The 10,857-nt window shown below is 38.1% G+C and overlaps 1 long non-coding RNA gene across 1 annotated transcript in view; it reads right to left on the reverse strand.

The window, feature by feature from the left end:
* Window positions 1-2,069: 2,069 nt before the first annotated feature.
* LOC138833965 (uncharacterized) overlaps window positions 2,070-10,857 on the reverse strand; it is an 82,691-nt gene continuing 73,903 nt past the window's right edge. The window contains exon 4 of the long non-coding RNA XR_011373978.1: window positions 2,070-2,459. This is a non-coding gene — a long non-coding RNA (uncharacterized lncRNA). The remainder of the gene's footprint in view (window positions 2,460-10,857) is intronic.

Raw genomic sequence — 10,857 nt, forward strand, 5'->3', positions numbered from 1 at the left:
ATGGAAATTATACTGTAACCCCATTGCAGCCAATATATGCTTTAAAAAAATCTTTTAAAAGTTATGTGAGCAATTATGGGAATGTAGGTAAATATCACAATAAATCTTCCTTGTACAATTCATTTATGCTAATAACAAGGTAAAGGGTGCTTCCTCTTTATTCTCTTATCTACTTTTCAAAATTTCAGTACCCCTATTTTCTTGACATGGACTCCAATTAGGTATCTAAAGTTTATTCTTAGCTAATAGGAACTGTTGATTCAATATATGAGTTATGTAGCTCAGGGTGGTGCTGGCTTATGATCCCACCTTTCTGAGAAGCATAAGGTGGAAGATTCTGAGTGTGAGGCCAGCCAGAGCGGCATTAGTCAAGAATCCATTTCAAGAACAAAATAAAAAATAATTTAGAAAAGTAAAAAAGTAGAATTCTTGCCTAGCAAGCCTTGGGTTCACTCCCCAATACTATATGGAAAAATGAGAGTTTGTTTTCTTTTTATTTGGGTTTTGTTGTTGTTGCTGTTTGCCAAGCAAGAATTACAAAAGGGTAATAATTCTAAGAGTTCCCTCTCAGCATACCTTGAATCTCACTTCCTATTTTTATAATATTTACTTTGATCTTTCTCCCTCATCTCCCCCACCAATTCCTTCTCCACTTTCAAGATTAACTTGATATAACCATAAGCATGATACTGTCAATTGTCCAGCAGAGTTCAGGCATGTGCATAGATTTGACAACGTATTTATTTTTTGCAATGCTTTGAATGAAACCCAGAGCCTCTTGCTTCTAGACAAGAGCACTACCACTAAACTACACGCCTCCAGGCTTAATAATTTTAGTTGTAGTAGTGGTGCTTTGAGATAGGGTTTCATTATGTAACCCAGGTTATATAACTGAGCTCCAGATTTCTATATTCCATTTTATCAATGATCACAAAGTGCTCTCCATTTGTTCAGACCCATTCTTTTTGTGATTGGGCAGACAGAGGGGAAAAGAGCTATTCGAAGCTAGCAATACATATTTTTGTCCCCCACACACACACTTAAGGGCCCTACCCTCTAGTCTATGATTACTGGGGGCCCTATGTAGTGAGTCTACTGAGCTACTGTGCATAAAACAGTGAGCAAATGGTCAATTCTCAGTCCTACTCTACCATTCAGCAGTGGGAGATTGATTTCCTAATAGCTGTTGCTATCTAGACTTCTTGGCTGGCCCTTCTTCCTGGCCTCTAAATGATGCAATGCCCTCCACCTCAGACTTCTCCTCTTTATTTCTACATACAGTTCTCTGACATTACTATCACCTTGGTTTTAAGTATCAGCTATAAACTGATGACTGATGATTTCCAAATATGTCTACTCGGGCTCATCTTTTGCTTTAGCAATACCCTCAACATCTCCACTCAGATGATAATCATCTCTCAAACTTAATATATTTAAAATAGAACTCTACTTCTACACACCTTTTCCCCTCTTCTTTCCTACCTCAATTTAATGGTACCACTATAGGATCCAAAACCTATTCCATTCCCATTTCCAGTCCTTCAGCAAGTCTTGTCCCCTCTACCTTCAAAATACATCTTCACTGACTACTTCTCATCTCTGCTGCTGACAACTAATCCAAATCACAAGCATTTCTGACCTGGAATATAGAAGCGATAAACTCCTAATGGCCTCTCTGAAGTGATCTTGACAGACAGACATTGTTGGTGTTGGACATTTCATTTCTGAACAAATAATCAGGTAGTCCACTGAACATTAGTCAATTCCATTAACTACTAAACATTCAAATGTCATAGATATTGCATTCAATGAGATAAATTCTAGCATCTTCATTTTGGGAGCAAGCTAAAACTTAAAGCATTTGGGTAACTTTCTGCTGGACAAATAAGAGATTAAGTAGCATAATTAGAATTTGAACTAAAAAGGTGTAGGTATGAAATCATATCTCCAGAACTAGCTCAGAGAAAGCAGTATAAAAAGTGGCTAACAAGAGAGTAGAAGTGTTTTTAGAACACTTAGTTGTTATACAAATCATACACCCAGACACAATCTCATTGTATTTTAGTGCAGTTTATTTAAATATTTAGAATTCAGAATAGTCTTCAATGCAGAAAAATGTGAAACAACACTGCATCATATTAGTATACAAATGTTCCAATTTAAGTTACAGTTTATTGTCAGTATTTCTATAAATTGAATTTCAGGTCATGTTTGACAATGAAATTCAGAGTAAACCAATATAATAAAAGAAAATTACATAATTAGGGAGTTTCATAGAAGCATGGAAAATTTAAGAATACCATCTTCATTGATCCTTTGGAACAAGAGCTGAATCCTTTACTTGGCTGTATAAAAAACTTACATAATTTTAACAGTTCTTTCTTCTTTCATTCCATCTTCAGTTAAATGAAGTTCAAACTATTGAGCTTCAGCTGGCCTTTAAATTCAGTTGTCCAGTCCTGGATTTAAAAACAAAACAAAAAGTTGCTATGTAAACAAATTAATTTAAAAGAAACAATCTTCCTAACCTCTTTGGATTTAAGAAGTTCTAAAAAGCTTAATATTTGGCTTCTTCAATAAAGAATATCACTACGAAAGGGGGTATTAGTATTTATTATACTTCCTTATTGCACTATCATTTTCAAAGTGATTTCCTGTACATTATTCCATTCGAACACAGGAACAACCTCAGGTTCCCAACAAGGAAACCAGGAAAACAGCTGAATTTTTGCCTTTTTTTTTTTTTTTGGTCAGTCATGGGGCCTGAACTCTGGGCCTGGTCTGTCCCTCAGCTCTTCAGCTCAAGGCTAGCACTCTACCACTAAAGCCAGAGTGCCATTTCTGGCTTTTTCTGCTTATGTGGTGCTGAGGAATCAAACCCAGGGCCTCATTCATGCAAGGCAAGCATTCTACCTCTGAGCCACCTTCCTAGCCCCTCTGTCAGGACTTCTTGAATGCACAAGGCCTGATTCTAGAAACAAGTATATAAACTGTCCCGATATACTACCTCATTTCCTATTCCCGCTGGAGTGTATTCTTCCATTTCTTTTCCTTATGTAGATATAAAACTATGTGACATTTACAACATAAACACACATACACTTTTGATTATTAGCTTACCTTATATAAGGATTTCATGGTCACATTTTCACTTTTACAATATATCCTAGTCAATCTCACCCCATCTATCACTCTCCCCACTTCTTTTCGGAGTTCATATCAATAGATAGTATTTTAAATGTTTAGAGAAGTTATGCCTTTGTGTTCCTCTCTTAGGGTATCTTTCTTTAATCTGTTAGCATCCATACACATTTTTAAAGTAAAAACGATGAACATACAAATATTATTCACACCTTTTTTTTTTTTTTTTGCCTTGATCTCAGGGCCTGGATGCTGTCCCTGAGCTCTTCAGATCAAGGCTAGCAATCTACCACTTTGAGCCATAGCTCCACTTCTGGTTTTCTTGGTGGTTAACTGGAGATAAGAGTTTCAGGGACTTTACTGCCTGGGCTGGCTTTGAACCCAAATTCTCAGATTTTAGCCTCCTGTGCCAATCATTCAACATTGTTCTATATAATAATATATTAACATATATAAGCATATAGTTAATATATTTTCTATATAATATTACCAAAAATATCATGGTGAATTTTTTTAAGTGCCCTGTAGTGTGGCTGGGACTCAAGGGTTTTGTGCTTGTTCAGCTTGCTTGCTTACTGCTGGCATTGGAGCCATGCCTTCAGCCTGGCTTTTTGCTGACTAATTAGAAATGGAGCCTCTTAGACTTTTCTGCCCAAGCTGCCTCTGAACTATGATCTTCCAGATCTTGGCCTCCTGAGTAGTTAGAATACAGGGTTGTACCATGAGTGTCCAGCCCATGGTGGAATTTAAATATCAAATGATTACATATAAATATTGACACATTAAACTGGTTGTCTTTATTGCATAAGCAGATCTAATAATCACTCCAGCAACCTTACACAGAATACTTTCAGTTAAAAAAAGAAAGATATCTTAGTCACAGTAAACAATTCAGTTTAAAAGTATTTCAAAGGGGAAAATAAACTATGATGTAACAACACACTACTGCCAATTTATTTTTAAATCTAGAAGGTACTTATATACACATGTGAACAAAAAATGCAAAGGAATTTCAGAAGTTGTTCTTTATCTGAATATTCACTGAGTTTAACAATGGATTCAGAATTTTCTTTCTTTGCCCATATGTATTTTCCTTAAAAATCTAGATTTTTCTTAGTGAATATAATTGATGCATACAAAGATAATGTGAAAACCTATTAGTTATAAAGCCTAATATAATGGAAAACTGGGAACTCACCACCCAACTGTAGAACTTTCCCTGTATAACTTTTATCACAAATATTTGTGAATATATATACAATAGAATTTTTAGTTTTAAGCTCTATTTAAAAGGCATAATATATCACATCTTGAGGAACACATCCAGATCTCCTTTCCAAGACCACAACATTCATTCCCCCATTTGTATTAGATGTTAGTTGGTGAGGGTTCAGAGCTGTTCCCCTTTATAGACACTGTTTAGCCAAGAGATGCTGCTTTGCCTCCTCCTCAGAGATTGCCTGTAGCTAATAATTAGTGGATGAAGAAATACAAATGACTGGACTTCAATTACAGACATGTCTGAAAGACCTTCGCAGCGTCTGATTGTCTGAGCCCTTCATAATTATTGCAGCTCAGTCCAACCTCTACTTCAGCTAATTCTGACTGGACTGACTTGTCTGAGTTGCAATGAATACTGTCAGAAGATGAACTAAAGTCCTAATACCTGTGAAACAGGTTTATTTGCAAGTAGCATCTTTATAGATGTGTTTGAGTTATGATAAGGTCATGTTGGATTGAAGGGTCTTAAAACCAATAACTGTTTGCTCACAAGGAGAAAGCAACTTGGCCTGAGACAATAGATGCTGAAACTGAGTGATGAGGCCTCAAGCCAAAGAATGCTAAGGATTACTGATAACCAACAGAAGCTCTGAAAAAGCAAAGGTTCTTCTCTAGAGCCTTCAGGGTTAACATGGCATTGTTAGCCTCTTAATTTCATATTTTTCTTAAAATTCAGGACTATAACAAGAGAATAAATATCTGCTCTTCAAAGCCAAATAGTTTCTAGCAACTTATTACAGTAGCATAAGGGATTCATACATGGATTTAAGACAAATACTTGAGTAGTCTGCTGATATTTTTTTTTCTTTGTAGTGCTGGGTACTGAAGCCAAGCTCTCAAGCACGCTAAGGAAAATTCTACCACTGAGCTATTCCTAGCTATTTGGGAAGTTGAGATTGGGGAATAAAGGTTTGAGGCCATTCTGGACAGAAAAGTTTGTAAGATCTCTTCCCAACCCATACCTGGACACAATGGCATGCATCTGTCATCCCAAGATATGTGGGAGACCAAGAAGGAGCTGATCTCAGTTCAGGATTGCCTGGGCAGAAAAGTCTGTGAGATTCCATCTCCACAGAGGGAGGCTGGACGTGGTGGTGCAAGCCAGTTATCCCAGTGATGTGCCCAGGCAGAAAAGAAATCCTATCTCAAAAGCACCAGAAAAACAAGTCAAACAAGTCTGGAAAGATTGGGTCAGGTGATACACACCAGCCTAGAAAATAGGAGGCCCTGATTTCAAATCCCAGTATCACCTCCCACAAGCTGCCTCCTAAAAAGGGCACAGAAATGAACTCTAGCCTAGAACTTGCAGGGGTTTGAACTCAGGGCCTGGATGCTGTCCCTGAGTGTACTTTGCTCAAGGCTAGCACCCTACCACTTGACCCACAGTGCCACTTCTAGATTTTTTGAGTAGTTTATTGGGGATAAGAGTCTCATGGAGTTTCCTGTCTAGGCTGGCTTCAAACTGTGATCCTCAGATCTCAGCCTCCTGAGTAGCTAGGATTACAGGCATGAGCCAACATCGCCGGGCCCATGTTGCAATTCTAAGCTTTAGACCTATAAGATAATAAATGGCATGTAACAAATGGGTGCTTTTTTGGCTACATATTTGTGAATATTTTGTAATCGCAATGAAAGAAAATAATCTATGAAAGAAAACATGTCTATGTATATTTCTTAAGGAAGTGTACCTCTGCCCAACCCCCTTACTTAATACACTCAGTTCATAAGGCCCTTCCCTATGAAGTCCTCAAAAGCACTTGAGCCCAAGCCATCCTTCGGCCTCAGCCTCCCAAGAAGTTGATATTACAAGTATGATCTAGTGCACCAGGCACCATATATTTTCTTTTGCACACTGCCTAATTATGCCTTTTGATTTATAAGTGATTATTACAAGGTTATTTATAGACCACTAACTCTCTAAAACAACATTTACCTTGCCAAGCACTGGTGGTTCATGCTTTTAATCCTAGTTACTCAGGAAGCTAAGACCCAGAAGATGTCAGCTCAAAGCTTGCCTAGCCAGGAAAGTCCTGAGAATATCTCCAATTAACCAACAAAAATTCCAGACTGGAGGCATGACTCAAATGGTAGAACACCAGCTGGGAGTGAAAAACCTAAGTGACAGCATGAGGCCCTATGTTCAAGTCTCAGAACCAGCACAAAACAAAAACTACAATTGCCTTTTTACTATGGATAATTTCAAGCATAAAAAGTAGCCCAAACCTGGTATAAACAGCTGAGCATGGTGGCAGATGCCCTTAATCTGATTATGCAGGAAGCTGAGACAGGAAAATCTCAGGTTTGAGGCCTGTCTGCGCTGCTTAGTAAGACCCTATTTCAAAGAACCAAGGGGAAAAATAGCAGTTCTTTTATGCTTCCAAATATTCTCCAACTTTTAACTGTTTTGTTAATATCTTTTTTTAGAAGAATATGTCTGCCATTGTTGAGATGACTAGTTTGAGATGACTAGCTTTAGTTTGAATTTCTGCAGCAAGAATCCCTGGAGATTACATACTACTTTTTCTCTCCTTCAAACGAGGCATATCTATGGGGAAGATTCAACAAACTGAGAACATTTTGCTATTAAGAATACCTGTAATTCTATCTACTCAGGAGGCTGATATCTGAGGATGGGGATTTGAAGCCAGCGTGGGCAGGAAAAGTCTAAGACTCTTCTCTGCACTAAACTACCAAAAGAAACCAGAAGTGGAGCTGTAGCTCAAGTGGTAGAGCACTCAACCTGAAGTAAAAGAAGCTCAGAGACAGTGCCCAGGCCATGAATTCAAGCCCCGATGCCTTGAGTTCAAGCCTGGCACAAAAAAATTTAAAAATAAAGGAAAAAGAAATTGCATGGAAATTAGCGGAGAAACACAGTAATGATTTCTTTCCTTGTATTAAGTCAGATATGAAAGTCTAGAGCTATAGAAACAAAAAACTTTTAGAAGTGAGTGGCTAGTAACATGTATGATCAGAAACTAGATCACCAGGGGAAAAAATAATCAAAAACATGCAACACAACAGGCGGGGCGCCGGTGGCTCACGCCTGTAATCAGATCTCAGGAGGCTGAGATCTGAGGATGGAAGTTTTCAAAGCCAGCCTGGGCAGGAAAGTCCATGAGACTCTTATCTCCAATAAACCACTAGAAAACCGGAAGTGGCGCTGTGGCTCAACTGGTAGAGCGCTTGCCTTGAGCTGAAGAGCCCAGGGGACTCCGTGTCCGAGCCCAGAGTTCAAGCCTCACGACTGACCGACAAAAACAAAACAAAAATCATGCAACACAAGTTTACACTCCCACCAACAATGAAGTAAGGTTCCCTTCTGTCCACATCCCCTCCAGAATGTTGTTGTTAGAGCTCTTGATTATAGCCATTCTAACTGAGGTGAGGTGGTATCCCAATGTTGTTTTGATTTGCATTTCTTTTATGGCTAGGAAGGTTGAGCATTTCTTCATGTGTCTATTGGCCTTCCTTCTTTCTTCTTCAGAGAAGTTTCTCTTCAAGTCTTTAGCCCACTTATTTATTGGACAGTTGTTTCTTTGAGAATTTGTTGTTGGGGGATTAAACTTGTTCAACCACTTTGGAAAGCAGTATGGAGGTTCCTGAAAAGACTTCACATAGAGCTCCCCTATGACCCAGCAATCCCACTTTTGGGCATTTACCCAAATGTTTACAAACAAGACCACACTAAAGCTACCAGCACAACTATGTTTATTGCAGCATTATTTACCATAGCTAAGATATGGAACCAACCCAGATGCCCCACAGTAGATGAATGGATCAAGAAAATGTGGTATATATACACAATGGAATTCTATGCCTCCATCAGAAAGAATGACATTGCCCCATTTGTTAGGAAATGGAAAGGCTTGGAAAAAATTATATTAAGTGAAGTAAGCCAAGCCCAAAGAAACTTAGGTCCCATGGTTTCCCTTATTTGCAATATCTAGTAAATGTATGAGTCAAGCAGAAAAGGTCAGATAATGTGATGTTAGGAAAATGAACCCTTAGATATGTATTTAAATATTTTTTTCTTTCATGCATTTGTTTCTAACTCATTTATAAGATTATTTCTTTGTTGCTTTGTATGTCCCTCCCCCACAGTATAACCCCCGCTTTCACTATATTTGATGTCGGTATAATTTGTGGAGGAGATGGGGAAAAACAAGTCATTTAAGGATACAGGTGGACCCGTTGCAACAATGAGAAGTACAAGTTGTCATGTCGAAAACGAACTTTACAACTTTGGTGCGGGGTGGGGTGGGGGGGATTCAAATATGTTGCTCAAATCTAAAATATTGCAATATAGAAAACTTTAGTCTGGGAGTATGAACAGAAGTTTACTTGGAATGGTTAAAGTATCATTTTCCTGACATGAAAAAAAAATCATGCAACACAAATCTACGTAGGAAACTACATTCTACTTTCTGAATACAAAGAAAAATAATTTAGAAAATCCTTAAAGAGGTTTGGGGCACAAACTGAGTGGTCTTGATGTGACAGCTGGCACAGAAGGAAAAGCTGCACATCTGTGTTAGATTTCACAAAGAAAGAAAAATCGTGGGGGTTAAGAATGCTAGCCAATGAGCTGGTCTCAGACCCCACCCCACCAACAAAAGAAGGAAAAATGTGGATACAATAACCATTCATCTAGAAATAAAACTTTAAAGCCCTAGTTTTAGTTAGGGAGAAGGAACCATTATCCAGTCATGAATAAACCCTGGATACCAGATTCTATTTCTAATAGAGCTACTGTTGGTTCAACATTTCTCCAGAATTGCCTTACCTATCTATTCCAAATTTAGCAAATGTGTTTTTAATGAGGATATAAATGAACTCATTTTGGGAAGTTCCTGAACTTTCTTTTTTCTGTCTGATTCACAGGAAGACCTAAAGGCCCAATTTTAGTATTTTCACAGCTGCTTTGTGAATAAGGTGCTCATTTATCATTTCCCATTTGAATGAGAATGTAATATTTGCTTTAAAAAATAAGAATGTTCGTATTCATTGAAGACATTTAATAAATTGCACTTAACATAAAATAAGGCCATTTATAGAAATCTGACAAATTGCAAATTTACACAGAAACAAGAAAAAGTTTGTGGACAAGATTATAATTTTGACAATGAAGACAGGTATATGACTTGTCCTTTCAAGGGAATCTGCAAATTTCTTTTTGCCCGCCATACTTACGAAATAAGTACTGTGAAGACTATTAGAATAATGTAAGAAACCAGGCCCAAGGGACAATGTTCATTTTTCAGCATATGGGAAGCCAACTTAATGCAACACCATGTGTTAAAAGGATTATCTTTTCCCTCTTGATTTACCTTGGCACTTCAGTCGAAAATCCTTCGGTGACATGTATGTACATTCTCATTTCCCTGTGCCCCACTGAGTTACATATCATTCTGCAAATACAAATCTTAATTAGTTCACTTTTAAAGTTGTCATTAAGCCAGCTAGTTTACGCCTCCAATACTATTCTTCTTTGGCTTCTCTAGAGTCTTTGCCTTTTTATAAATTTTATTGCCTTTTTATAAATTATAGAACCATCTATTCTATTTTTTAAAAATAAACATAATTTTGATTGAGAGTACTTTGATTGTATAGATTAATTTGAAGAAAGTTATATTCTCAACAGAGGCTTCTAGTCCATGAACATTGTTTTATCTTTCATTAAATATCCTTTTTCCCAGCAAGTTTTTAGTTTCAGGTCATGGGTCTTACATTTAATTTCCTATATGTAACCCCACGAATTTTACATTTACCAGTACCGTTTATGGAGTCTTGTTGAGTGTGTGTGTGTGTGTGTGTGTGTGTGTGTGTGTGTGTGTGTGTGTGTGTGTGTGTGTGTGTGTGTGTGTGTGTGTGTGTGTGTGTGTGTGTGTGTGTGTGTGTGTGTGTGTGTGTGTGTGTGTGTGTTGGTACTAGAGTTGAACTCAAGTCTTGCTTTGGCTTGGCTTTTTCACCCAAGGCCAGTGTGCTATCACTTGAACCACAGGCTCTACTTCAGGCTTTTTTTCTGGTTAACTGCAGATAAGAGTTTCTTGTCACAAGTTTTTCTGCCCAGCCTGGCTTTGAACCACCATCTTCAGACTTCAGTCTCCTCAGTAGCTAGGATGACAGGCATGAGACACTAGCGCCAGAAGAGTTTTGGTTTCTTTTTTTTTTTTTTTTTTGGTTGTGGGGCGTGAACTCAACCTGGGCACCGTCCCTGAGCTCTTTGGCTCAAGGTGAGCGCTCTACCACTTGAGCCACAGCACTACTTCTGGTTTTCTGAGTGGTTCATTTGAGATAAGAGTTTCACAGACTTTCCTGCCTGGGCTGGCTTTGAACTGTGATCCTCAGATCTCAGCTTCCTGAGTAGCTAGGATTACAGGTGTGAGCCACCAGCACCTGGCGAGTTTTGGTTTCTTAATTTCAATGTATATTAGT

This window comes from Dipodomys merriami, unplaced genomic scaffold (assembly GCF_024711535.1).
Source record: "Dipodomys merriami isolate MVZ:Mamm:240054 unplaced genomic scaffold, mDipMer1.0.p SCAF_21, whole genome shotgun sequence".
Taxonomy (NCBI): Eukaryota; Metazoa; Chordata; class Mammalia; order Rodentia; family Heteromyidae; genus Dipodomys; species Dipodomys merriami.